Source organism: Pelophylax lessonae (genome assembly GCF_965119305.1).
Source record: "Pelophylax lessonae genome assembly, chromosome: 2".
Lineage (NCBI taxonomy): Eukaryota > Metazoa > Chordata > Amphibia > Anura > Ranidae > Pelophylax > Pelophylax lessonae.
The window spans coordinates 572783604-572810811 of record NC_138769.1 but is presented as its reverse complement, the minus strand read 5'-3'; positions in this window follow the sequence as shown (position 1 = coordinate 572810811).

Below are 27208 nucleotides of genomic sequence, written 5' to 3'. Positions count from 1 at the left end.
TCAAAAACCTTTGGGGATCAGTTAAATTGGGGGATAGTCTGTGTCGGTACGTGTGAGAGAGATCCACCTTTCCAAGTTGTTGGGGTTCATCTCATACTTCTGAAGGTTTGAGGGTGCTGCCTGTTCCATACCCCCCCTACTCCTCATCTAGCCTTTTAGGGGTACAAACAATAGTAATTGGGGCCTAGTGTGGTTGTGTACGTGCGAGATACATACACTTTTTTTGATCATATTTCCTATTCCGCTATTCAATAAAAACCTTTGAGGATCAATTGAATTGCGGGATAGTCTGTGTCGGTACGTGTGAGAGAGATCCACCTTTCCAAGTTGTTGGGGTTCATCTCATACTTCTGAAGGTTTGAGGGTGCTGCCTGTTCCATACCCCCCCTACTCCTCATCTAGCCTTTTAGGGGTACAAACAATAGTAATTGGGGCCTAGTGTGGTTGTGTACGTGCGAGATACATACACTTTTTTTGATCATATTTCCTATTCCGCTATTCAATAAAAACCTTTGAGGATCAATTGAATTGCGGGATAGTCTGTGTCGGTACGTGTGAGAGAGATCCACCTTTCCAAGTTGTTGGGGTTCATCTCATACTTCTGAAGGTTTGAGGGTGCTGCCTGTTCCATACTCCCCCTACTCCTCATCTAGCCTTTTAGGGGTACAAACAATAGTAATTGGGGCCCAGTGTGGTTGTGTACGTGTGATATACATACACTTTTTTTGGATCATATTTTCTATTCCGCTATTTAATTTAACTGGGCCTCCATGCGAGACCTGTGTGCCTTGTTGCGCTGTTTTGAGTACTCCACCAACATGGCCAGTGGCAATGACGCCGTTCTCAGCTTAACTATCCCACTTCTATGCCTCCTTGAAAAAACAATTCGGGCGATGATGGAAGAGGATGTGGCACAGGATGAGGAGGAGGAGGAGGATGAAGAGGTAACATTTCCAAGGCTTTCAGGGCAGTCATTCGCAAGGGGCTCCGAGGGTGGGTTCCTGCACACGCAAACGCCAGGGACGCAATTGTCCAGCAGGGGCACAGTTCTGGAGGATGAGGAGGATGAGGAGGAGGAGGAGCTGGAGGAGGAGATGGAACCATGTTCACAGCAGGGTGGCACCCAGGCCAGCTCATGGCCATCACTGGTGCGTGGCTGGGGGGATACAGAGGACACGGACGATACACCTCCCACAGAGGACAGCCTTTCGTTGCCTCTGGGCAGCCTGGCACACATGAGCGATTACATGCTGCAGTGTCTCCACAACGACCGCCGAGTTGCCCACATTCTAACTTGTGCTGATTACTGGGTGGCCACGCTGCTGGATCCCCGTTACAAGGACAACGTACCGTCCTTAATTCACTCACTGGAGCGCGATCGCAAGATGCGCGAGTACAAGCGCACGCTGGTAGACGCCATGCTGCTGGCATTCCCATCTGACAGCGGGGCCACAGTGGAAGCACAAGGCAGAGGAGGAGGAGGAGGAGGTCGCCAACGCAACCAGGGCACCGCCAGCACCTCAGAAGGCAGGGTTAGCATGGCCGAAATGTGGAAAAGCTTTGTCAGCACGCCACAACAAACAGCAGCACCAGCAGCTCAGATGGAACGTCTTAGCAGGAGGCAGCATTTTACCAACATGGTGGAGCAGTATGTGTGCACACGCCTACATGTAGTGAATGACGGGTCTGCCCCCTTCAACTTCTGGGTCTCCAAATTGGGCACATGGCTTGAGCTTGCCCTTTACGCCTTGGAGGTGCTGGCATGCCCTGCAGCCAGTGTATTATCTGAACGGGTATTTAGCACGGCTGGGGGCGTTATAACAGACAAGCGCAGCCGCCTGTCCAGAGACAATGTGGACAAGCTCACGTTCATTAAAATGAACCAGGCATGGATCCCACGGGACTTTTCCGTACCTTATGCAGAATAGCAATGGATACCGACCTTACCCACCCATTGTTCCATTTTTGCTCTTTCTCACTCTTTTGGGGTGTACCCTCATTTAAAATTTTTGAAAAGAAGCAGTGTTGGCTACCTCGTCCTCCTCCTCAGGGCCAGATTAATGTAGGGGCTATTGGAGCTGCAGCTCCAGGCCCCTACCTTTTATATAGGCCCCGGGTTGGCCATATTCACTGTTACCGCTCTTCTGTCACTTGTAAACACAGAAGTCTGGCTTCTATGCTCGCTTCCCCAGGCAGCACCCTCAGAACCTCCCCACACAGCGTGAAGGCCGGACAAGGAGGGACAGTTGGCGATGCATGGATGTGTTTATGGGCTTCAGAGACAGCATCCCATGTTGAATTAGGCATGCATGGCTGCACCCTTCCTCCTCTGGGTGCATGGCAAGGCACGGCCCTTAAGGCCCTTCAAAATCCTCAGCACCAAGCCCATGATGCTGTTAATCCGGCCCTGGTCCTCCTCCACCGCCGCTTCCACCTACACCGCCCATAGGTGTGCGCAGCCTATTGCATTAAGGTGTGCACCCCAAAGTTGAAATACACATGCATGTGTTTGCCAGCAGGGAGAGTAATGTATCGGGGCCATGTACCTGTAGGCAAGGAGAAATAGAGCAGAGCAGGTCCCAGGGAGATCTTTCCCATCTCCTCACTGGCAATGCTATGTGCCCTAGGTGATTAGGGTGTGCCCAGGCACACCCAGCACACCCTGTGCGCACGCCTATGTCACCGCTAGGCTTGTGACGGTATCAGATTTTCATGCTGCGATTAATTGATTAAGGTTTTGCCACGGTATACGGTATTATCACGGTATTCTATTATTAAATTTAAATTATTAAATTTCCACCTCACTTCAATTTCATTGCTGAATTTAGGGGCTTTGGTTCACTTATGCACATTATTATATAGTCAGTCAGTACAGACTCTGTGAACCAGGCCTAAAATAGGTCATCAAGCAGTGTCTGGCCTAACTGGTGATAACTGGTTCTGGCGCTCGGCTCCGATCCGATGGCCTGGTCATTAAGAGGGCAAATCCTTGTGGTCAAGAAGTGGTTAAACCTGAAGGAGGTGTTGTTTATAAATTACTTTACTATTGCTTTAGGCCTGGTTCACATGTATGCGGGTTGGTGGTTCACATTTGCACAGGCATAGCAGCCCATTGATTTGAATGGGCTGCTATGCCCTCATTTTCCGCAGAAAAAAGGTGCATGCAGCATTTTTTTAAAATTCAGTGGCCTTGAAATCCATCCTGCTTTTGCACCATGCGACTAACCTGCAGTTCCTGCTCTGGCAAGCTTTCTGCATTTTTTGTATACGTGGGCACGGCATTTAAAAATAAACAGTTTGCGTGTGCAGCAACGGCAGGTAAGTCGCATGGTGCAAAAGAAGGATGGATTTCATGGCCACTGCATTTTTTTAAATTCTGCATGCACCTTTTTTCAGCTGAAAACGCAGGCATAGCAGCTCAAGCCCATTCACATCAATGGGCTGCTATGCCTGTGCAAATGTGGGCCCCCAACCCGCATACATGTGAACCAGGCCTAAAGCAATAGTAAAGTCATTAATTGGTTAAACCTGCAGGAGGACCGGTGTTTTTATCTATTAATGACTTTACTATTGCTTTAGGCCTGGTTCACATGTATGCGGGTTGGGGGCCCACATTTGCACAGGCATAGCAGCCCATTGATGTGAATGGGCTTGAGCTGCTATGCCTGCGTTTTCAGCTGAAAAAAGGTGCATGCAGAATTTAAAAAAATGCAGTGGCCATGAAATCCATCCTTCTTTTGCACCATGCGACTTACCTGCCGTTGCTGCACACGCAAACTGTTTATTTTTAAATGCCGTGCCCACGTATACAAAAAATGCAGAAAGCTTGCCAGAGCAGGAACTGCAGGTTAGTCGCATGGTGCAAAAGCAGGATGGATTTCAAGGCCACTGAATTTAAAAAAAATGCTGCATGCACCTTTTTTCTGCGGAAAATGAGGGCATAGCAGCCCGTTCAAATCAATGGGCTGCTATGCCTGTGCAAATGTGGGCCGCCAACCCGCATACATGTGAACCGCCAACCCGCATACATGTGAACCACCAACCCGCATACATGTGAACCAGGCCTAAAGCAATAGTAAAGTCATTAATAGATAAAAACACCGGTCCTCCTGCAGGTTTAACCACTTCTGGATCGCAAGGATTTGCCCCTTTAAAGACCAGGCCATCGGATCAGAGCGCCAGGACCAGTCATCACCAGGTAGGCCAGACACTGCTTGATGGCTATATAATAATGTAATGTGGGCTGCTAGGCGTGTGTGTGTGTATATATATATTTATTAGAGCTGCACGATTCTGGCCAAAATGAGAATCACGATTTTTTAGCTTGGAATAAAGATCACGATTCTCTCACGATTCTCTGTGTAACAAAAAAAAAAAAAATTGGGATAACTTTACTGTTACGTTTTTTTTTTTTTTTTTATTCATTAAAGTCTAATCATTGCGTTTGAAAGACTGCTGCGCAAATACAGTGTGACATAAAATATTACAACAATCGCCATTTTATTCTGTAGGGTCTCTGCTAAAAAAATATATAAAATGTTTGGGGGTTCTAAGTACTTTTCTAGCAAAAAAAAAACTGATTTTAACTTGCAAACAGCAAGTGTCAGAAAAAGATCCAGTCTTTAAGAGGTTAAACTTCCTTTCTCCCTGGCAGAGGGAAGGAAAAGATACAAATGTAATCATTTTTGTTTATAGTTAGGAGACTTAATGCTGAAAGGTGTTAGCTGAGTGAGTGAATGAGTCATCCAGCCCACTGAAATGTATCAATTCACAAGTCAGGCAGACTTGACAGAGAAACTCGGTATTTTAAAAATGCCACAATAACAATACCGTGGCTATGCAATACCGCGATATATCGAATTACCGAAAACCGGCATATGTCTAGTCACCGCCACATCCACCACCACCTCAACCTCCCTCCTACTCCATATGGGCCTCGTCCTTCAGAGATGAAGAAGAACATTGTTTTATTTTTCTGTTTTTTTTTGTTGTTTTAAGTTATTTCCCTATCCACATTTGTTTGCAGAGCACTTGCCATGCTCTTAATTACGTTTTGCTGCCATTTGCAGCACTCTAGCCCTTTCCTTTGGTGTTTTAGAGCCATTTTAGTGCCTTAAAGTTCGGGTCCCCATTGACTTCAATGGGGTTCGGTGTCCGGGAAAAGTTCGGTAAAAGTCCGGGACACGGACCCGGACTTTTTTTTAAAGTTCGGCCGAACCCGTCGAACACGGACATCTAGGTGTTCGCTCAACCCTAGTTATGGGTAAAGTTCCACTTTAACCTCTTCCTGCCCACGCTATAGCCGAAAGACAGCTACTGTGCGGGCCTAAATATTCGGGAGGGTGTCCATGTATGTCCTCCCATGCATGAGCTGCCTGCGTGCCCCCTGTGGGTGAGTGTGGCTTGCTCTGTAATCAGCGAGTCCACAAGACTCAGCTGATCATAGATCGGAGTAAGGGGTCGGTCCCGGCCCCTTAAAACGTGATCAGCTGTCAGCCAATGACAACTGATCATGTGATGTAAGCAGAGCCGAGAGGAGAAAATAAAAAGCCGATCACCAGATTATGTCAGAGGGACATCAGTCCTGAACAGAGAGAGAGCCACTGGTGCCTCATTTGTGCCCACCAGTGCCACCTACTAGTGCCACCTATCAGTGCCAAACAGTGCTGGCAGTCAGTGCCTCATAATCAGTGATGCCTATCAGTGCCACCTACCAGTGTCTATCAGTGCTCATCAGTGCCACCCCTCAGTGCCCATCAGTGCCAGCTATTAGTACCCATCAGTGCCACCTATCAGTGCTACCTATTAGTGCCACCTTTTAGTGCCCTTCAGTGCCACCTATTAGTGTCCTTCAGTGCTGCCCATTAGTGGTCATCAGTGCCATCCATCAGTGCCACCAATCAATGCCACATATCAGTGCCCATCAGTGACGCCTTATCAGTGCCCAACAGTGACGCCTTATCAGTGCCTATCCGTGCAACCTATCAGTGCCCATTAGTGCAGCCTATTGGTGAACATTAGTGCAGCCTATCAGGGCCTATTAGGGCCCATCAGTGCAGCCTCTTCAGCGCACATCAATGAAGGAGAAAAATTACCTATTTGCAAAATTTTATGACAAACTATGAAAACAGGGGGGGGGGTTAACATTTTCAATCTTTTTTTGTTTGTTTGTTTTTTTTAATTAAAAAACCCAGTAGTGAATAAATACAACCAAAAGAAAGCTCTATTTGTGTGAAAAAAAATTATAAAAATGTAATTTGGGTAGGAGCACTGAAAGCTGAAAATTGGCTTAAGCAGGAAGGGGGTTTAAGTGCCCAGTAGGCAAGTGGTTAAGGTCATTGAGTGGACAGTTGCTAATTTACTAGATATCATTAATAGCTTACTAAATGTCTTGATTTTTTACCTAAAAATTCTGAGCTTATTTAGCTCAGCTTCAGAAAAACATGTAAGTTAGCTTGAGGTGATTGTAGCCGTATTAGTGCACTTGCGACAGAAACAATTGAGAACTGTCTGTGTTACTTTTTTTATTTGCATTAACGTGAACATTTTCAGGACAAGCTTTTCAGGGTATGTCCCCTTCTTCAAGGTCCAAGCACTACTGATTTACAAAAGGTTTAGCAGAATGTAAAAAAAGAGATAATCTCGGAGGGAAAGGATTAAAAAACAAACATACGCACAAATGTACATGGCGATGGTAATAAAACAAGCATAGCTAGTGAGATAAGACAGAGGGAGAGGTTTAGACTGGGGGGGGGGGGGGGATTGACAGTTACAGAGGGGGTCATAAAACTCTTGAATAATGAGTGAGAAAACCCATATCAAAATTCAGGCTGTTATTTTTTTTGTGTCAAATAAAACTATCATTCTTAGTTCAAACGTTTTCCTTTCCTGACTAGTTTTGAAATTTCCTTTAAGAGCCGGTTCACCCTACCGCGACCTCTAGGTCGCCTCATAAGGGGCGGCTTGTCAGCGCGACTTTCAGCGCGACTTTAGCACTACTTCAGAGCGACTTCAGCGCGACTTGTATGATAGACGACTTTGTAAGACTTTGTATTTGGCCAATCAGAATATGATGTGTTGTCATTTCCTCATTGCCCACCAAAAAAAAGTTCTTAAAAATTGTCGTTTTTGATAGAAAGCCAATTATTGAAAAAATTAAAAAAAAGATGAGATTTCTTTGGATTTAGTGTCTGGGGGGGTCTAAAAGGTGTACCTGTGAAGTTTCAGCTCTGTAGTATGTCCAGAACCAGAAAAAAAAAGATAATTTTTCTTAGAGTTTTTATTAGAGCAGGGATGGGGCTCCGCTCCTGTCACACCTGGGCGTTTTTGTTTCAGGCATTTATTGGGAATTTTTTGGGCGTCTTTGGAGGCAGGCATGACATCTGAACTTCTGTATAGGGGTATATACACACACACACACACACATATATGTATATATACACATACACACATATAGGTGTGAAAGGAGGGTAACACCATCCCTGCAAATAATTTCAGTAGCGCAGGGATAGGGTTCCGCTCCTTTCACACCTATATGTGTGTATGTGTATATATACATATATGTGTGTGTGTGTATATACCCCTACACAGAAGTTCAGATGTCATGACTGCCTCCAAAGATGTCCACAAAAAAGCCCAATAAACGCCTAAAACAAAAACGCCCAGGTGTAAAAGGAGTGGAGCCCCATCTCTGCTCTACTAATAATTCTAAGAAAAATGATCTTTTTCTTATGGCGGTCACCCTGATATGGGTGAGTTCTGTCACCCTGGCATAAAAGGAGCAGAGTCCCATCCCTTCTCTACTAATAATTCTAAGAAAAATTATCTTTTTCTTATGGCGGTCACCCTGACATGGATGAGTTCTGTCACCCTGGCATAAAAGGAGTGGAGTCCCATCCCTTCTCTACTAATAATTCTAAGAAAAATAATGTTTTTTCTTATGGCCGTCACCCTGACATGGATGAGTTCTGTCACCCTACCATAGCAGTCAGAGTCAGTTCACCCTAAACTACACTACGGTCACCCTGACACTTAACACTTTCCCTACAGAAACTAGATTATTGAATCTAACTATAGCGGTATATAGTACCCTAACTACACTGCACATCCCTTTACTCACACTAAGTGTCCACCAGTGCCACGTATCAGTGCCACGTATCAGTGCCACGAATCAGTGTCCACCAGTGCCACTGCCCACCAGTGCCACATATCAGTGCCACAAATCAGTGTCCACCAGTGCCACGTATCAGTGCCACGTATCAGTGCCACGAATCAGTGCCCACCAGTGCCACATATCAGTGCCACGTATCAGTGCCACAAATCAGTGTCCACCAGTGGAATGTATCAGTGCCACGAATCAGTGTCCACCAGTGCCACATATCAGTGCCACGAATCAGTGTCCACCAGTTCCACGTATCAGTGCCACGTATCAGTGCCACGAATCAGTGTCCACCAGTGCCACATATCAGTGCCACGAATCAGTGTCCACCAGTGCCATGTATCAGTGCCACGAATCAGTGTCCACCCGTGCCACATATCAGTGCCACATATCAGTGCCACAAATCAGTGTCCACCAGTGCCACGTATCAGTGCCATGTATCAGTGCCACAAATCAGTGTCCACCAGTGCCATGGATCAGTGTCCACCAGTGCCACGTATCAGTGTCCACCAGTGCAACTGCCCACCAGTGCCACTTATCTGTGTCCACCAGTGCCACTCACACAGACCAGGCAGAGATAATGGTATATAGGAACTGTAGGCATGGCTGCAATGTGGGGAATGCCTGGTTAATTTTCCTTCTTCTTCCTGGAAAGTCGGATCACAAGTCGCTTCAAATAAGATAAGGATCCGACTTGGAGGCGACTCCCATTGAAGTCTATTGGGACAAGTCGGATACAAGTCGCCTCAAAGTAGTACAGGACCCTTTTCTGAAGTCGGAGCGACTTGAGTCGTGCCAATTAAGACGGCTCTCATTGATTTACATTAAATTTGTTATGTCAAGAGACTTGGGGCGACTTGAGGGCACACAAGTCGTGGCAGTGTGAATGGACTCTAAGAACTAAGACAATGAGGTATTCCATAGTGTGGTCTGGTTGTGAGAAATTGTGTCCCACAGGTGTGCAGAACTCATTTTCTTTATGTTCCTTGATGGTATGTCTGTGCAAATGCATCCTCGCTTACAACTTCTGTCCTGTTTAACCAACATATGATCCTTTGCTAGATATTTTGCATTGGATAAGGTACACAACTTTTTTTACTGGAGGTACAAGTTGCATGATCCCATGATATCGAAGGTCCCTTTTGTGTGTGTTACACTTTTAGATGTATTGATTTGATTGCACAGTTTGCAGTGTTTTTATTGTAGGGTTTGCTTCCATCATTTGTGACTTAATAATCAGAATGAAGTTTTCTGCCTATTAGTTTATGTCTGAGGTTGGGTGGTTGTTTAAATGCCAATATTGGGGGTTGTTGGAATATTTCTTTCAGAGTTTCATCCTCTGTTATGATGGGTTGTATCTTTGAATATCTTTTTTGTCCCTTCTAGTGCTGTATTGTGTGTGGTTACTAGAGGTACACAGTTATTTGTTTTTTTCTCTTTGTATCGGAGGAGATGTTCTCTTCCGGTTTTTAAGGCAGTGTTTATGCTGTTGTTGATGGTTTTGTCTTTGCAACCTTTCTTACAGTAGGAGTCTGCTAGTGTTCTGAGATGTTTATCTATGTCTTCTGGGACTGAACATATTTGGGGGTATCTGATGGCCTGACTGTGTATGATGGCCCATTTAGTGTGTTGGGGGTAAAAACTGGAATTGTGAAGATAGCTAAATGGGTCAGTCAATTACAAACTGTTGGAACCCTTATCTACCACCTTAAGATGCCTGGTTCTACAGAAATCTTTTTTTTTTTTTTTAGTCCTTGGCCTTTTTCTTTCTTTCGTTCGTTGTAACTTTTTTCTCTTTTCTATTATCTTTGTATTTTTAAGTTATTCAAAATCTTTAGCAAGGAAATATAAGTAGATACCCCCAGGTTTTACAGTAGATATTGCTACTTGTTACCACTTCTCAATTCTTGCACTGCTTTATATTTGTTTCTTCATTATCACTTCCTTACACCTTCTCTTCTCTCTTTTGCTGGACCTTCTCAATTAATTTATACTTTTATATACTGTTCTTGATTTCTACTTTACAGTTTCTTTAACCATTTCCATTTTCTTTACACGGTTCAGTCATCCATACAACAACCATCTCTTATTATTTTTACTTTCTCCTTCTAGACAGCAATAAACCCAATGTCCAATGTTTCTCTAAGTGTTGATTGGGTGTTACATAACTTCTGACTCTTGTAATATATCACAGTCTAGTAATAAGGCTTATTCCACACTGCAGAATCTAATGGTGTTCTATAAATACAAAATCGTGTCAAGAATAATAATCTCACAAAATGCCTTTTCACCTTTCTCAGTTAGCTACAGTTGCAATTTGCCACTTTATCTGCCAATCCAGTAAGCCATTGCCCACTCCCTCTGAAGCAGATTAATTAGCAGAGACAGTGGTGGGGGTATGTGAAGGGACATTATTTTGCTATTCATTAACCAGATCATCAGGGATGTGTGTATAGAATGTTTTTCAGTCAAAACATATTAAGGACCATACTCCGAAGATAAGGAAAAGCTAATTACACTGTTAAAGAAGCAATTAAATAGAGGTAGCAGGTTAGAATAGGTAAGCAGTTTTGTGGATTAAAACAATACGGATATTTTAAATAATGCAGTTAAATAGAGGACTAGCTGTATTATCATAAGCTTTTACCCATGGGGCGATTTCATAACTGATAACCCAACTCCTGAGCCGGAAGCACAGTTTGGAGCCTAAGTTTAAACATTTTTTTTATTTCCCAAGGAGAAATGGGGGAAAAGAGAGTTGGCTACTTTCATCAAAGCTCTCAGCTGTAAAAATAATTCTGTAAATCACAAAATGATTAGAATAATTGACTTTTGCTTTAACTATTAAATATGGGTACATTAATTTATTTGATAAGACCTTCAATTTAAGGTATGAAAATCAAGTATCCTATAATGAGTCTATGTTAGAAATAAAAACATATCTTGAAAATTCACAGACATAATTGTTACATTTCAGTGTTAAATGAATGAGAACCCGAATTTAGTTGTCACTTGGTATATTACCACAGAAGATACAGGGTTTTTTACAATGACTTTATTACTTGAATGACCAATTCAAAGTAAATTTACCACCTAGTTTCCATTTGACATTCCATTTATTTATTTGTTACTGGATAAATAATTACTTTGTTGTATAACTGCTCCAGTATGGAGCCATCAGTGCAGAAACGAGACGTATGTGAATATATTTCAGCCCTGGATTTTACTCGTGAAAAAAACACTGTGTAATTATACTGCAATGTCTTTTCCCTTAAAAAAATAATTTCAGGCATTGGCATGTTATGTCTAAGTTACATGTAACTATGTATATACCATACCAGGCTGATGCTGCTGGAAATCACTGAAGTAGGCATCCCTAATCTAGTGATCTCCACTGGGCTCTGGGTCCACTGCTAAGCAGCTGGCCTAATGCTTTGCTGCTTGGCATGGGTGCCATTCAGAGAATTATTTGCATCTCCTGAGTGGATGGAAAGCGTTCTCTGATTATGCAAGGTGGAGAGGCGGGGTCATGCTTCCCACCTCATCGAATCAAAGAACGCTTTGCATTCTCTGAATGGCATTCATACCGAGCGGCCGGATCTCTTTTATTTACAAGGCATCAGGCCAGCACTAGACACAGAGGTAAGTGGAGATTGGATTAGAGATGTCTACTTCAGTGATTTCAAACTTCCAGTGGCATCAGCCAGATATGGTTTATATACAATTACATAGTTAATCTGGTTGAAATAAGACACAAGCCCATCCAGTTCAACTAACAGAAGAAAAAAAAACACACACACAAATAGGAAACTCCCATATACACTTTCCAATACCCACAGTTGATCCAGAGGAAGGCAAAAGAAGACCCCAATAAAGCATGATCCAATTTGCTCCAGCAGAGGGGAAACGGTTCTTCCTAATTCCTCAAGAGGCAATCATATATTCCCTGGATCAACTTTACCTTTAAATATTAGTATCCAGTTATATTATGTGTATTTAGGAAGGAATCAAGGACTTTCTTAAAAAAAATCTACTGAGCTAGCCAGAACCAGCTCTTAAGGAAGTATATTCCTCATTTTCACAGCTTTTACTATGAAGAAACCTTTCCATATTTGGACATTAAATTGTTAGCGTTAATCATTAACCATTAACGGCGTTCCCAGAACCATTCACAACCTGTTTCCTGCTTTCAATTTTACCACGCTTGTGAGTATTATCTTTGCCTAATATATTATTAAACATTTTAAAAACGGGCTTCACTATTTCTGGTATCTTTTGGCATTATCTCATTGGAGCTATTCAGTACCACCATACCACAAGGATATCCATATAGCCCCCTATTTACACCAAGGAGAAGATCTGGTGCACTAATCTACTCATACAAAGGCTCTCTTGACCCTTGTTAGGGTCCATTCGTTCTGGTGAGTAGGGTTCCTGGAGGGGTACAAATCACCTGGCACAAAGAGCATGAATGATTCTATATATTTTGCACTGGAGCACTTCTTACACTTTATTGATTTATCAACTATCCAAGACTTGAGTGCACAATGATTTATTGATGGACTGTTTTATAATTTATTGGACACAATTTTTCTAATATATTTTGAAGAGGATATATACACTTAATTTATGAACTTTTTATTATATGTTTGATTTATCATGGTTTTATGCAAGCGCTGTGTTATTTTGTTTCAATATGTTTTCTGACTTTTTTACTTGGTGAGCAGCAGCTGCAACTTCTACTGATTTTATATTATGGTGAGCAGCAGCTGCAACTTCTATTGATTTAATATTATTATTACACATACCTAATTTTAGCGCGGGTTTATTATCACTTCTCACTAAAAACCTTATACCAATCAGAATATGAATTGTTAACCACTACTCTCTGAATGCGGTCTTTTAGCCAGTTTTCTATCCATTAAAAAATTGGCCAAGCTGGACTACTATAATTTAACTGTGTAAAACATGCTGATTGATTTATTCTTTAAAGTGTATATGTAAATATATATATATATATATATATATATATAGTCAAAACTTTTTTTTTTAGTCTTGGGTTGAGTGGAGAAGGAGTAAAACCCCTGTCAAATGTTATTGCTCTCTGTTTACCACAGGTGAGATTCATCCTCTCTATTTGTCCCTATCGCTATTGTCACTGAAAACTGTCACTGAAACTAAAAATGATGGAAAATCCAATAGAGGGGTATTTTAGAAATATTGTGGAGGCAGTTATACTGTATTTTTGAAATGGGTTTAAAGCATATCTAAACCCAAGAAAATTTCAGCTCACCAGTCTTTAGATGTTGTGGCTACATTCTTTATATATGTATATTTATAATACACATTGTAATAGAGCATAAGGTCCACTGATCAACTTCTTTTCTATCACCCTTTTGGAACATTTCCTCATGATCAGCACTGTAGGCTACAGACTGCAGTGCTGATCGGTGTATTCCAGAGGTGTGGAAGTCTCCCCACTGTCAGAGTACAACAACTCCTCCATCCACCTCAAAGGTGTGCATGGGGAAATTAGGTTGAAAAAAAAATGGACTCATCTATGGCCAACTTAAGGGTTTTTTCAGACAAGCAGTAAGTGTATACCCCACCAAAAAGTGATCCGTGGTAGATACAGTATAGCAGCGACTGACAGGCATTCAGGAGGCGCTGCTGCTGCGTCCTGATGCCTTTTTCTTTACTTTTTTTTTTTAAATTGCTGAATCATATACAGTTAACACTCCCAAAACATGTGGGAACCTATGTAACACTTTTGTTTTCAAAAGCATTTGTGGAATTTGGGGAAATCAGATTTAAAAGTCCTAAAACTATAAGAAGTTTAAATGCTGCTCATAAATCATGTATTTACCGCTTAAGGACCGCCCCACTTATATATAGGGCTGCCCTTAAGCGCATAATCACGTACCTGTACATGATCCAGATCCTTGCCTCTTGGGCGCTCGTGCGCTGCCGGAACCCCACTTCTGCTGTGATTGGACACAGCGGTACCCAATCAGCGGGACCAGCAGCCGCGATGGCTGCCGGTGTTTTCCGTGAAAAAACAATACCCGTGAGAAAACCATACCCTCGTCACTTCCGGTGCACCTACGTCACCACTGTAACGTTACACTTGCCGCGGTTACATTAAAACAGCTCCAACATGAGTCATCTCCGCTCCTATCCATGTCACTTCCCTGATCTCGGCTAATAAATATAAAAGCGGATCACGGAGCCGACATCTCCGTCATTTACATTTCATACACCCGCCGCCGCTTTTACATTTAGTAGCCGACATCAGGGAAGTGACAGGGGTAGGAGCGGAGATGACTCATGTTGCAGCCGAGCTGTTTTAATGTAACCGCCGCAAGTGTAACATTACACACACTACCGTGATAATTTCATACCCTCCGAGCATGCGTACTTGTCAGCTTCTCAGCTGTTCAATGATGTATCCGGGGCTCTGAGCATGCGCACTGCTACGCTGCTCAGCTATTTCTGACAGGAAGTGACGTGGGTATGGAATTCTAACGAGGTATGGTTTTCTAACGTTACACCGGGACCTACTGATCATTCAGAGGAGAGACAGAATGGTGGTCTGCCTATGTAAACAAGGCAGACCGCCATTCTGTGAGGGAGGAAAATGGTCACAGCACACAGTAAGAAAACACTCCCTAGGAGCACACTTAACCCTTTGATCGCCCCTGATGTTAACCCCATTCCCTGCCAGCATCATTTATACAGTAGCAGTGCATTTTTTTTAGCACTGATCACTGTATTGGTGTCACTGGTCCCCAAAAAGTGTCACTTAGTGTCAGATTTGTCTGCCATGATGTCCTGCTAAAAAATTGCTGATCGCCATCATTACTAGTAAAAACAATAAAAAAATAAAAAGTCCATAAATCTATCCCAAAGTTTGTAGACACTATAACTTTTGTGCAAACCAATCAATATACGCTTATTGGGATTATTTTTACCAAAAAAATGTAGCAGAAAACATATTGGCCTAAATTGATGAAGGAATTAGATTTTTTGCATTTTTTTATTGGATGTGTTTTATATCAGAATGTAAAAAATATATATATATATATTTTTTTTTCAAAATTGTCGCTATTTTGTTGTTTATAAAAAATAGAAACTGCAGAGGTGATCCAATACCATCAAAAGAAATCTCTATTTGTGGGGAAAAAAAGGACATCAATTTTATTTGGGTACAGTGTTGCACAACTGCGCAATTGTCAGTTTAAGTAACACAGTACTGTATCGCTAAAAATGTCCTGGTCAAGAGGGGGGTAAAACCTTCTGGAGCTGAAGTGGTTTAAAAGAATAACAATTTATGTTTACATATATGTTATTAAACGGATTTGTTTTTTTTTCAGGATTTTACCTTTACAGCCCCAGGGGCATATAACCACCATCAGGTTGTTTATTTAAAAAAGTCACCACATCATAAGTGTTATTGTTGAAGTAACGTTTCAGGGCCAAGCAGGGCTCCATTCATGAGGCGACAGTGAATGGTATGGGTCAAAGACATCCATCCTGTCACTGCAGCCCCCACCAAATAAAAAAGTAACTTCCATTGGCCAAATACAGCATGATTGGAATCACATAATCCATAAGGTTACAGGTCTCATATTTCCTGGAGTGAAAATGAAAGAAAATATCTGGCTGCTAAATGCAAGGTTAGATTTATACTTTCTACTCCCATATGCCTACCATTTTCTGTTGCCCCCCCCCCCCCCACCCTTTAAAAGATAATTGGCAAGCTCCCTACAGTCACCCTCCCACACTGTTCTTCTGAGGCAAAAACATTTAAAGAAAAGGCTTGCCCACTCTCAGCACACTGGAACTGAGAAATTATTATTGTCATTATTATTATTATGCAGAATTTATATAGCGCCAACAGTTTTTCGCAGCGCTTTACAACATGAGGGCAGACAGTACAGTTACAATATAATTCAATACAGGAGGAATCAGGGGGCCTTGCTCGTTAGAGCTTACAATCTAGAATAAGATATGTAGCGGGTTGCTTCTAGATGTAAAAACCCAGAATCAGGTAACTGCAAGTACCAAGCACTCAATTCCACCAGCTAAATTGCTATGATGACAATAACGAAGGTCCAACCTCATTGCTGGTTCCAGTCTTGTACATTTCATTGTACATATTTATGTTATGTTTTTCTGCCTCTAATATGACCAGCGTTCAGATGTGTGCTTTCCAAGTTAGTCGTGTCACCCAAGGCCATCTAGCCCTGGCTTTGAGCAACAGCTATAAAGTTCTATTCCCCAGAAGGTAAACTTTAATCGTTTTTTTTTAACCTGATATTTAATATTTTGCACACTATATAACAAACTTATTTTACAAATAAAAATTAAATACAGAGTGTGCCCATGGCACAGGATTCACAGACCTTCATGAACTTTTTAAAGAGAGAGCACAATGGAAGCTGTTTGCTTTGAGACCGTCTCTCTCCAATTGAAAATCTGTACAGCCATATACTGGAAAGGTGAAGACAGAGAGAAAGAATCATGTGTTTATTTCCACCAAGTACATAATCAGAGCTCCAGCTGTTGAGCACTGCAAACAAGCATGTAAAAAAGAGTAAAACACTCAACCTGCAGGCAGACAAATAAATATTAATAATACACATTTTACTCTTCTTTTGCATTTTTTTTTCTAAGCAAATAATATGAATAAATACTACATTTTCTGTGAATGTTGTTGAGAATGTTTTTAAGTACATATCATAAATGAAGACAGTAGGTTTCCACGCATCATAGACTAATTAGAATAAATGTTGCTGTGCCATATGCATGTGGGAGATCCCAAAATATAACAGAGTCTGGCTAGGTTCCTTTGTGAGCAGGTCTCCCTCCCAGTGAGGAATCCCTGTAAGGGGTTCTTTCTAGGACAGGTGTTTGAAAATGTTGCAGCTTTAGCTATTTTGCCAGTTTGTGTGGTTCAGGGAGAATGGTAAGCGGGGGTATGGATAATGTTGATAATGCAATTTTGCATCTGTTCTCCAACTGCTGTGAGTGATACAATAATGAAATAGTATTAACCTTTTCAGATGGGAAAAAAAAACACATCCCATTTGAAAAGCTGGGCTGGCTGGATTACCGAAGGAGTTAAGAAGCATTACATACATCAAACTGATGTTATTAAAGTGATTACTAAGGATAAAAGCTGTAGTTAAAAATACACTGCTTTGCTATTTTTTTTCTTACAGATGACATAGCTACCTACTGCACTCTAAATTAACACATGTTCCAAATTCACAAGCCATGCTTAGGGAAAGGATAAAGGAACTAATGTAACATTAAACTGAGACAATTTTTTATAAGGCCGACCTCACGCCGTAGCTGCAAAAACATTGTATGTATGTAAATGACAGCAGCAGAGGAACTGGCACATCTCTAGCCAGGAGATTTATCACAATCAATAAGATGTCACCTTTTTTTTGCCTCTGGCAGAGGAGCTGGCATGCTCTAATACATCTATCTATCTATCTATCTATCTATCTATCTATCTATCTATCTATCTATCTATCTATCTATCTATCTATCTATCTATCTATCTATCTATCTATCTATCTATCTATCTATCTATCTATCTATCTATCTATCTAGCTAGCTAGCTAGCTAGCTAGCTAGCTAGCTATCTTTCAATCTATCTTCCCACACTACTATATTTCTTTGCTTCTATTTAACTATAAATATATAAAAAAAAGAACTCAACAATAATTTCCATTTTGGATGGAGTGGGCGGGGTTTATTATCTCCCTAAAGTATTATATTTCTACAGGATTCTGGCCTGGACAGCTTTTGCACAGCCTTGAAAAAGACTAAAGTTACTTTTTTTAACCTATATTCTCATGTCATCTGCTTACATTTGCTCTTCATATATTTCTATGGAAAAACCTAAAGAAGAGGTATATAGCTCCTATATGTACTGTGCCCTGTACCAGAATTTATTCATAAGTCATAAATCCCGTATGTGCATTGAAGACTTGATTCAACAAGTGATATACACTATGGAAGCAATGGAATAGCTCCCAACCAGGGTTTCAAACAGTAATTCAGACCAAGAGATTGCCTTCACTCAAAAATATTTTAGGTATTTTAACTTCTCCTTTAATGGCAAGCGGTGTCTTCCTTAAGCATATGTTTAGATTTATTTATTTATTATTTTTTTTAGCCTTTTGGTATTTAATTTGTTCTGTTTGTTTCAGTGTTGCTTCACCAATCAAGAGAGTGGTAAAACCTGGCATTTTAAATGTGCTAAATAAAAAAGACATAAATAAACTTAATTCATAAATACATGCAGTGCAAATTTATCAATAAATATTAGTTTAAATGCTAAGCATTACTAGAAAATGTATAAAACATTTTTTTAAATAGTTATATAACAATCTTGATAGAATGTGATAATACTTCATAATGGGCCTAAATTAAGAAAGGAAAGGATCACCTGTGCTAAAGTACATGTGCACATGCGTAATATTTCTGCAAGCAAGCATCATGTTGCCAGTCGGTCTTAGAATGAGAACCTAAAGCCCACACTGCCAGACTCTGATCTTAGGAAATCGTGTTGTTGGAGTTAATGCAGTAACTGCAGGGAAATTAGTTCTCTCTCTTCCTCACTCTCCCTTACTTCTAAAAATTGTCAGAATTTTTGTTTTTCATTTTATGCAGTTGTGCAAATTCACAAAAAATCCTTAGTTTACTTAATTAATCACCTGTTTTTTGGTGACTTACAAAACATGACATTGGATGTTACAAAAAAAACCTGTAAAATGTGGTAAAGTTCCCCTTAAAACAACTTGGTAAATAAAAATGATCTTTAGCAAAGAACATACATTACACAATAATAATTATGCTATAAAAATAGGCGTGTGCTGAAAATTGCCTCCAGCATTGTTCCAGTTTCTTCTTGCCAGAGGTTGCCATTTTGCCATTTTGCATACTGTATGCAGAGCAGGGGGAAACAGTGTATTACTGGTTTTAAGATAGAAGACAAGCAGCAACAGTCTAATTGTAGCATCGGATAAAAACATAAATTTATTCGTGATTACACTCACAGAAGGAGAAATCAATTCAGCATGTTGTATAGTTATGCCATGGCGTCCATCCCGAGGGGGTGTGCGGTCCGCGATGTTACACGTTGCTGGCCGCGCCAATGTTGTCTGGAGCTCCGGGTCTGTGGGCAGAGATGCAGATAGCAGTTGTAAAGGGGATGGAGAGACTGGTGGGTGTGGTGTCGGCAGCGAACATTCGGAGCATGCCTGCTCCTTCATCAGGCTACTTTGGTGGCCATCATTGCTGAGGTTTAAGCAGAGGCAGCGGTGGCAGCGGACAGCAAGGCTCAACATGCCAGGTCCACCCATCTCACACCAAGAACCACAGCAATGAGTGGGGGCCATGGTGGAAATGCTAAACAATATTGGACAATGCACATAATTAGTGTTGAGTGAACACGGACTGTATTATTCGTGTTCGTACCGAATAATTGGATTTTTGTTACCCGAACACGGACCCGAAAACTTTACTGTATGTTCAGGTTTAAAATCCGTGTTCGGACATTTTATTTCCTGTTTTGTATGTAATGGCGGGCTTTTAATGGCGGGCTTTCAACAGCCAATCAACAAGCGTTTAACTGGTGTGCCTTAAGCCATCCCTGCCATGCCTACTAATGTATTAGTAGCTGTGATTGGCCATCTGAAGCATGTGACCATGTCTTTATAAGTTCGAGAGCCCCAGCGTGCCGCGTCATTCTGCTGTAGTTTAGGGACAGAGCACACATCATACGTGCTGGCTGCTGATTAGGGACAGACAGTGATTCTATGAAAAATTGTGTCCGAAAAGAATGCAGGGACAGGTCGGAGTGCAGGCAGGGAAAGTTATTAGAGCATTTTAGGGCGAGGCTGGAGATTAGGCAAGGTCAGTCTTCTACATCGATTTTGCTGTGTGGGGGGTGGTGCAGTGAACGATCTTATTGAGCATATTAGGGACAGGCTGGAGATTAGGCAGGGACAGTATACATCGATTTTGCTGTGTGGGGGGTGGTGCAGTGAACAATCTTTTTGCCCTCACTGGAGCTCACTGAGGAGGAAGAGGATGAGGAGGAGGGAGAAAAAAAATCTATTTTTATCAGTCAGTTGTGTGCAGCTTTCATCTTAGATCTATTTTACTACAAGTTAAAAGGGATTTATTTATTTTTTACCCCTTCATAGCCTTTTTGCTCCAGTGCTGACTGTGACATAAGACACTGCTGTGTTCACATGTGCTATTGAGTGATTTTCAATTTTATACACTTTTTTCTATTCCACTATTCAATATACACCCTTTTGGGTTAAAAAAAATTAAATTGTGGCATAGTCTGTACTAATCTATTTAAAAATTACAAACTTAAAGGGGAATTTTCTTTTTTTTTTTTCCTTCATAGCCTGCTGCAGAGCTGACTGACATAAGACACTGCTTTGTTCACATGTGCTATTGAAAAATCACCAATTTTATATCATATTTTCTATTCCGCTATTCAATCTACACCCTTGGGGTAAAAATAATTAAATTGCGGCATAGTCTGTATCGGTACGTGTGAGATACACCTTTCCAATTTTTGGGGCGCATTTTCCACCGCCGAGGATTGCACTGTGCTTCAGTTTGCCTCCTGCCTGTTCCGAACTCCTCCTACTCCTCATCGTGCCTTTAGGGTACAAAAAATAGTAATCGGGGCCTAGTCTGGGTCTGTACATATGAGATAGATACACCTTTTGATATCATATTTTCTATTCCGCTATTCAATCTACACCCTTGGGGTAAAAATAATTAAATTGCGACATAGTCTGTATCGGTACGTGTGAGATACACCTTTCCAATTTTTTGGGCGCATCTTACACCGCCGAGGATTGCAGGGTGTTTCAGTTTGCCTCCTGCCTGTTCCAAACTCCTCATCCTGCATTTGGGGTACAAAAAATTGAAATCGGGGCCTAGTCTGGGTCTGTACGTGTGAGATAGATACACCTTTTGATATCATATTTTCTATTCCGCTATTCAATCTACACCCTTGGGGTAAAAATAATTAAATTGCGGCATAGTCTGTATCGGTACATGTGAGATACACCTTTCCAATTTTTGGGGCGCATTTTCCACCGCCGAGGATTGCACTGTGCTTCAGTTTGCCTCCTGCCTGTTCCGAACTCCTCCTACTCCTCATCGTGCATTTAGGGTACAAAAAATAGTAATCGGGGCCTAGTCTGGGTCTGTACATATGAGATAGATACACCTTTTGATATCATATTTTCTATTCCGCTATTCAATCTACACCCTTGGGGTAAAAATAATTAAATTGCGACATAGTCTGTATCGGTACGTGTGAGATACACCTTTCCAATTTTTTGGGCGCATCTTACACCGCCGAGGATTGCAGGGTGTTTCAGTTTGCCTCCTGCCTGTTCCAAACTCCTCATCCTGCATTTGGGGTACAAAAAATTTAAATCGGGGCCTAGTCTGGGTCTGTACGTGTGAGATAGATACACCTTTTGATATCATATTTTCTATTCCGCTATTTAATCTACACCCTTGGGGTAAAAAGAATTAAATTCCGGCATAGTCTGTATCGGTACGTGTGAGATACACCTTTCCAATTTTTGGGGTGCATCTTCACCGCCGATGGATTGCAGGGTGCTTCAGTTTGCCTCCTGCCTGTTCCGAACTCCTCCTACTCCTCATCCTGCCTTTAGGGTGCAAAAAATAGTAATCGGGGCCTAGTCTGGGTCTGTACGTGTGAGATAGATACACCTTTTGATATCATATTTTCTATTCCGCTATTCAATTTACACCCTTTGGGGTAAAAAGAATTAAATTGCGGCATAGTCTGTTTCGGTACGTGTGAGATACACCTTTCCAATTTTTGGGGCGCATCTTCCACCGCCGAGGATTGCAGGGTGCTTCAGTTTGCCTCCTGCCTGTTCCGAACTCCTCCTACTCCTCATCCTGCCTTTAGGGTACAAAAAATTGTAATCGGGGCCTAGTCTGTGTTTGTACGTGTAAGATACACAGTTTTATAAAAAATTTCTTTTCCGCTATTCAATCTACACCATTTGGGGTAAAAAGAATGAAATTGCGGCATAGTCTGTATCGGTACGTGTGAGATACACCTTTCCAATTTTTGGGGCGCATCTTCCACCTCCGAGAATTGCAGGGTGCTTCAGTTTGCCTCCTGTTCCGAACTCCTCCTACTCCTCATCCTCATCCTGCCTTTAGGGTACAAAAAATTGTAATCGGGGCCTAGTCTGTAGAGATGTATAGAACTGTTCGCCGGCGAACAGTTCCCGGCGAACTTCGCATTTTCGCGTTCGCCGCTGCGGGCGAACATATGCGATGTTCGGTCCGCCCCCCATAATACATCATTGAGGCAAACTTTGACCCTGAACCTCACAGTCAGCAGACACATTTCCAGCCAATCAGCATACCTCCCTCCCACACCCTCCCACCTCCTATAAATAAGCAAGGGCAGCATCCATCTTAGATCATTCTGAAGCAGTGTGTGTAGTGAGAGTAGGGAGAGAGCTGCTGCTGCTGCTGCTGCTGCTGCTGCTGTTAAGCTAGGGACAGTTAGTCAGTGTTCCTGGTCTTGCAGTGTTCTTGGTCCACTACTGCTGTAAGGACAGCACCCCAAAAAGCCCTTCCAAGGGCTGGTATTTGTGTAATTTTTATATATATATATATATATATATATATATATATATATATATCTCTAGCGTCCCCAAAAGCCCTTTTAAGGGCTGGTAATTGAGTTGTTTCTTCTTATATATATATATATATCTATCTATCTAGTGTCCCCAAAAGCCCTTTTAAGGGCTGGTTATTGAGGTTTTTTTTTTTATTTATATATATACATATATATATATTTAGTGTCCCCAAAAGCCCTTTTAAGGGCTGGTAAGGTAATAGAGTTTTTTTCTATATATATATATATATATATATATATATATATATATATATTGTACACTGTGACTGCAGTTGCCTGCCCGCTGTGTGTGAGAGGCCACAGACCTACCACAGACTGTACTGTGTGCACACCACACTCATTTCGGGTGGCACAGGCACAGTACCTGGCATTTTAAAAAATATTTTTTTTTTTCCTGTGTCATAATTGCAGTGAGTGCTGTGTCAGGTCCACAGAGTGCACTGTACCCACTGCAGTGCACTGCCCACCACTGATATATATATATACGGTGGCACAGCATCTTGTTGCAATAAATTGAAAAAAAAAAATATTTTTTATTATTGCAGTTGCCTGGGCTGCCAGTGACTGTCAGGTCCACAGAGTGTACTGTGCCCACTGCAGTGCCACTGTGTGCCCACCCACCACTGATATATAAAGGTGGCACAGCAGCTTGCAAAGTAAAAAAAAATATATATATTTTTTAAATTGCAGTTGCCTGGGTGCCAGTGACTGCTGTCAGGTCCACAGAGAGTGTACTGTGCCACTGCCCACCCACCACTGATATATAAGGTGGCACAGCAGCTTGCAAAGTAAAAAAATATATATATTTTTTTAAATTGCAGTTGCCTGGGTGCCAGTGACTGCTGTCAGGTCCACAGAGAGTGTACTGTGCCACTGCCCATCCACCACTGATATATAAGGTGGCACAGCAGCTTGCAAAGTAAAAAAAAATATATATATTTTTTAAATTGCAGTTGCCTGGGTGCCAGTGACTGCTGTCAGGTCCACAGAGAGTGTACTGTGCCACTGCCCACCCACCACTGATATATAAGGTGGCACAGCAGCTTGCAAAGTAAAAAAAAATATATATATTTTTTAAATTGCAGTTGCCTGGGTGCCAGTGACTGCTGTCAGGTCCACAGAGAGTGTACTGTGCCACTGCCCACCCACCACTGATATATAAGGTGGCACAGCAGCTTGCAAAGTAAAAAAAAATATATATATTTTTAAATTGCAGTTGCCTGGGTGCCAGTGACTGCTGTCAGGTCCACAGAGAGTGTACTGTGCCACTGCCCACCCACCACTGATATATAAGGTGGCACAGCAGCTTGCACTCATAGTACAACAGTAACAACACATTAAAAAAAATGACAGGCAGAGGCAGGCCACCCCGCAAGGGCCGTCGTGGTCATGGTGCTGTGATTTCCTTAGGCCCTAGAATAATGCCCAGTGTTCAGAGGCCACCACAGACCCTGAACTCAAAAAATTCTGAGGCCATAGTTGACTGGCTTACACAGGACACCCAATCATCTACAGCTTCCGCTCGGAACCTTAATGTACCATCCTCCTCCAGCTCAGCTTCGGGCACCTCTCAATTTACCACTCGCCAGCCCGCCGGCACCATCACCAACACTAGCACCACAGCCGCTTCACTTGATCCATCAGAGGAGTTATTTTCACATCAGTTGGAAGAAATAAGTGATGCGCAACTATTAGTGCCAGAGGATGTAGATAACGGGGATATGTCTCAGTCAGGCAGCATTATACACATGGACGTACATTGTGATGATGATGATGATGATGTTGTACCTGCTGCTGCTGCCTTTGCTGAGTTGTCAAGTGAAGCGGCTGATGATGACGATGTGTCTGTGGATGTCACCTGGGTGCCTGCTCGAAGAGCAGAAGAAGAGGGGGAAAGTTCAGATGGGGAGACAGAGAGGAGGAGGAGACGAGTTGGAAGCAGGGGGAGGAGGTCATCGCAAGGAGCTAGTGGCGCAGTCAGACAGCATGTAGATTCGGCACCCGGGGTCAGCCAGACAGCACGCCAATCAACGCAAGCTGTTGCCACCACCAGAATGCCGTCCTTGCAAAGCTCAGCAGTGTGGCATTTTTTTTGTGTGTCTGCCTCTGATATCAGCGATGCCATTTGTAACCTGTGCCAAAAGAAACTGAGTCGTGGGAAGTCCAACACCCACCTAGGTACAACTGCTTTGCAAAGGCACATGATCTCACATCACAAACGCCTATGGGATCAACACATGAGTAAAAGCAGCACACAAACTGAAAGCCACCATCCTCCTCCTGGTCCAGCATCTTCAGCCACGTCAACCACTGCTGTCCTCCATGCCCCCTATCAACAACCCGCCCCTCCGCCTCTCACCTTCAGCAGTTCCTGCTCACCTGCCCACAGTCAGGTGTCTGTCAAGGAAATGTTTGAGCGTAAGAAGCCAATCTCACAGAGTCACCCCCTTGCCCGGCGTCTGACAGCTGGCTTGTCGGAACTCTTAGCCTGCCAGCTTTTACCATACAAGCTGGTGGAGTCTGAGGCCTTCAAAAAATTTGTCGCTATTGGGACACCGCAGTGGAAGGTACCCGGCTGAAATTATTTTTCACAAAAGGCAATCCCCAACCTGTACTCTATTGTGGAAAAGGAAATCATGTGCCGTCTGGCACACAGTGTTGGGGCAAGGGTCCATCTGACCACTGATAGCTGGTCTGCTGGTCAGGGCAGGTATATAACTTACACTGCGCATTGGGTAAACCTGCTGGCGGCTGCCAAGCATGGAATGCGTGGCTCTGCTGCAGAGGAGTTGGTGACACCGCCACGACTTGCAGGCAGGCCTGCTGCCACCTCCTCTACTCCTCCTACTCCATCCTCTTTGCTAACCTCCTCGGCTGAGTCCTCTTCTGCTGTTGCGTCTTGCTCCACACCAACTGCACCCCCCCAGCTCCCCAGGGGCTATTCCACATGCCGGATACGACAGTGTCACGCTGTCTTGGGGTTGACTTGCCTGAAAGCAGAGAGTCACACCGGACCAGCACTACTGTCCGCCCTGAACGCACAGGTGGATCAGTGGCTGACCCCGCACCAACTGGAGATCGGCAAAGTGGTGTGTGACAATGGCAGCAATTTGTTGGCGGCATTGAATTTGGGCAAGTTGACACATGTGCCGTGCATGGCACATGTGTTGAATCTGATTGTGCAACGTTTTGTGCAGAAGTACCCAGGCTTACAGGACGTCCTCAAGCAGGCCAGGAAGGTGTGTGGCCATTTCAGGCGTTCCTACACGGCCATGGCGCACTTTGCAGATATTCAGCGGCGAAACAACATGCCAGTGAGGCGCTTGATTTGCGACAGCCCGACACGTTGGAATTCAACACTGCTAATGTTCGACCGCCTGCTCCAACAAGAAAAAGCGGTCAACGAGTATTTGTATGACCGGGGTGCTAGGACAGCCTCTGCGGAGCTGGGTATTTTTTTGCCACGTTACTGGACGCTCATGCGCAATGCCTGTAGGCTCATGCGTCCTTTTGAGGAGGTGACAAACCTAGTGAGTCGCACCGAAGGCACCATCAGCGACATCATCCCATATGTTTTTTCCTGGAGCGTGCCCTGCGAAGAGTGCTGGATTAGGCCGTAGATGAGCGTGAAGAGGAAGAGGAAGAGTTGTGGTCACCATCACCACCACCAGAAACAGCCTTACCATCGATTGCTGGACCTGCGGCAACACTGGAAGAGGAGTGTGAGGAGATGGAGTCAGAGGAGGAATGTGGCTTTGAGGAGGAGGAACACCAACCACAGCAGGCATCCCAGGGTGCTCGTTGTCACCTATCTGGTACCCGTGGTGTTGTACTTGGCTGGGGGGAAGAACACACCTTCAATGACATCAGTGAGGACGAGGAATTGGACATGAGTAGCTCGGCATCCAACCTTGTGCAAATGGGGTCTTTCATGCTGTCATGCCTGTTGAGGGACCCTCGTATAAAAAGGCTGAAGGAGAACGACCTGTACTGGGTGGCCACGCTACTAGACCCCCGGTATAAGCAGAAAGTCTGTGATATGTTACCCAATTACCGGCAGTCGCAAAGGATGCAGCAGCTACAAAATAAGTTAAAAAGTATGCTTTACACAGCATATAAGGGTGATGTCACAGCACAACGGGAATCCAACAGGGGAAGAGGTGAAAGTAATCCTCCTCCTACCACCACAACCACGCCGGCAAGGACAGGACGCTTTACAGACGTCTTGTTGATGGAGGACATGCGGAGCTTTTTTAGTCCTATGCATCTCCACAGCCCTTCGGGGTCCACCCTCAGAGAACGAC